At 49.3% G+C, this 3,297-nt stretch overlaps 1 pseudogene; it reads right to left on the minus strand.

The window, feature by feature from the left end:
• Window positions 1-1,384: 1,384 nt before the first annotated feature.
• Window positions 1,385-3,297, minus strand: LOC118653616 (annotated as a pseudogene).

A 3,297-nucleotide genomic window follows, 5' to 3' on the forward strand; every position in this document is an offset into this window, starting at 1 on the left:
ATCGCCCCTAACCGCCTCTGCCTCAGCCCCGCCGCCATGGCTTTATCCAGAAGGATATCAGGAAGGTCTCCCGGTCTAATTAGCATATTAGCCTTTCATTAGTATAGATAATATTTCACTGTAATGATATATTGTATTTTTTTAATATTTGTACACATTTGCTTATATTTTCGAGGAGAAACAATATAATAAAAAGACAATAAAAACTAATAAAACTATATAGGGGGTGGGAGGGGTCAGGGTAGAGGAGACCAGGATGGGGGCAAAACTTATCTGAATACACCTTGGTATATAATATGACTTTGGAATAAAGTTTTGAGGCAATTATAACACAGATTACATCCAGAAAAAAACACACAAAATGAAAAAAGAAAAAGAAACAAGTGAATCTAGTTGTACTTTGTTAGTGACATAACCAAGTAGAGAAAAGAATTATTCTGACTGACCTTAGAATACAATATATATATATATATATATATATATATATATATATATATATATATATATTTTGAGTCAACTAAATATTTACTGAGAACCTGTTATGTGGTAGCTGCTAGGATATAAATATGCATACTCTGCTCCAAAGGCTCTACCAACTGGGTGAGGGAGACAGACAACACATGGTATGGTGATACACACAGGGTGTGACAGAAACATCCAGGAGGGAATCCTCTCCAGGGAGTTCATAGAAGTCTTCTTAAAGGAGATGATCTCAAAAGTCAGTAGTGAGTGGTAATACCATATGTAGAGAACCTGAAGCACTTCAATATTATTGTAACTTACAGTTGGAGACGAGATAGGTGATTAATTATTTCAACATGTACAGTAGTTAGAAAAAAAGAAACCCCAAACAGCCCACGAAACAATCCCTCCCCCCACCAAGAACTAGGCAAAAGGCATAAGGCATTCACAAGGCATTCCGAGTACATAAACGCCAAGTATATCTAAGTAATCCAATACATGCATGGACAGTCTGAAGATGCTGAGCTAAACTGATTTTTCCACCAAGTTAAGAACGCCATCAAACCCAGTTTCCATTTTAACCCCCACATTGTTTGTAACATAACCAATTCTCATCGGCCAGGGAGGCAAAACCCTTAAGGGCAAGATGCGGCTGGAACTTTCAAACTGACCCCCTCAAGTGGTACAATACAGATCCCTTCCCAGTGCCGAGTCCATGTGCCCCACCCTGTGAAGGAGGCAAAGACGGAAAGGGGGAGGAGGAAGCAAGACCAGGTGAAAAGCTGGGCTGTTCAATTTTGAATAAGACAAAGAAAAGAAAAACCAGAGCAGCAAGGCAAAGGGAATAACAGAGCCTATTGAGGGGACCACGCAGCGGCTCCAGCACAGGCGGGAACAGCAACAGCAGCGGGGCACCCACAGCTTACGAGAACCACGGGGCAAAGGCCCCCACGGCTTCGGCCTCGGCTTCGTTGGCTTCGGCTTCGGCTTCGGCTTGCTTCGGCTTCGGCTTCGGCTTCGGCTTCGGCTTCGGCTTCGGCTTCGGCTTCGGCTTCGGCTTCGGCTTCGGCTTCGGCTCGGCTTCGCTTCGGCTTCTTCGGCTTCTTCGGCTTCTTCGGCTTCTTCGGCTTCTTCGGTTCTTCGGCTTCGGCTTCTTCGGCTTCTTCGGCTTCTTCGGCTTCTTCGGCTTCTTCAGCTTCGGCTTCGGCTTCTTCGGCTTCTTCAGCTTCGGCTTCGGCTTCGGCTGCTTCGGTTCGGCTTCGGTTCGGCTTCGGGCAGCTTCACCGAGTCGTAGTGCTCCCCGCCAAAGCTGGAGGTGTAGCGCCTGTAGACGAAGGTGAGCGGCTTCTTGGTGTCCTCCTCCCCGATGAGGAGGACAGACGACTCCGTCTGGATCACCTCGATGGGGCCCTGCAGGACATGCGACAGGGCCCTCAGCTCGAGTTGGCCTCACCACGATGCGTTGTGCACCATGTTGTCGCAGTAGTCGAAGTCCTCGCGGGTGTAGACCTCGCGGGTTTCGGGGTCGCTGAAGAAGGGCAGAATTCGTGGACGTGCTTGCGCAGGTAGTTGGGGGTGCGGCCCCACAGGCTCTCCAGGGTCACGGAGAACGGCAGCTGGTCTTGGACAGCGCGGCACATGCAGTGTCCGTCGGCCGGGATCTCCATCTCCAGGTTCTTGGCCTCGAGGGTGACCGCCAGCTTCTCCTCCTCGTCCCGGCGACAGTTGGCCAGGTACCCCACTCGGCGTCGGCCGCTGCCATCTTCTGGCGCGCTCTCTGCGGCGCCGCCCTGCTTTCGCGCCTTCTGTGGGCCCTCGAAGGCAAGGAGCCCGGTTCTCAGGAGCCATCTTGGCCAGACCCTCAGGGAGGGAATGGAGGTTGCTGCTGGCAGGGGGAAGCTCTGTGAACCTCCCCAGCTCCCGCTGCTGTTTCTGCTCCATTTCGGCCTCAAGGCGGCCACGTCAAGGAGCAACTGCTTTCTTTTCTTCTTGTCGTTCTTAGGGACCGCGTTCTTCATGGCCTGGATGCGGTCCTGCAGCTCTTCTTTCTCGCGGAGGTGGCGACGCTTCAGCCGCTGATCCTCAAGCTGCAGATCTGCCTGGTGTTTGGCGAGAACCCACGTTTGGTGCAGCGAGAGGACCCGCCACAGTTCAGTCCAACTGCTCCAACCTCCAACAGGTAGCTGATCTCAGCCTCCAGTGGCGGGCTGCTCTAGAATACAATATTTTTACCAAACATTCTCAGTAAGATACATTCCAAGGCTAACAAATAGTTTAAATTAGATTCAGCAATTTTACTAGTAATAGTAATGTTGAGGCGGTTAGGAATTAAGACTTCCCCATGACAGATAAGGAATAAGCATAAATTTAAAAATATATGTAGTACGTGAAAACGCTGTATATTTAAATTTGAATTGGAAGTTTAGCAAGATCTTACTCTTCCCTTTAATAAAAGATAGATGTGGCCTTTAAATATCCCCCCCCCCCATAGAATCCAGAGAAATGCTTGCTTCCAAGTGTGAGGTGGGGAATGGACTTGGTCGGCTAACATTGTTCGCCAACCGGTGGCCCGTGGAGAAACAATATAATAAAAAGATAATTGCTGGCATTGCATCCTCAACAGAGCTGAAATCTACCTCTGAGATTCCCAAAACCTGGGTTCTCGTCCCAGCTCTTCCACCTGCTCCCTCCAAAGGCATCAAGCTCTGTACCGTGCTGAGCCCAGATTCCTCACCTCTGAAACGAGGAGAATGAACCCGTGTGTCCTTTTCGCCCTTGAAAACCATGTGGAACGACCACAGATTTCTCGCATACCTTCCGACTTGCTGATACCAT

The sequence above is a fragment of the Myotis myotis genome, unplaced genomic scaffold (assembly GCF_014108235.1).
Source record: "Myotis myotis isolate mMyoMyo1 unplaced genomic scaffold, mMyoMyo1.p scaffold_m19_p_4, whole genome shotgun sequence".
Taxonomy (NCBI): domain Eukaryota; kingdom Metazoa; phylum Chordata; class Mammalia; order Chiroptera; family Vespertilionidae; genus Myotis; species Myotis myotis.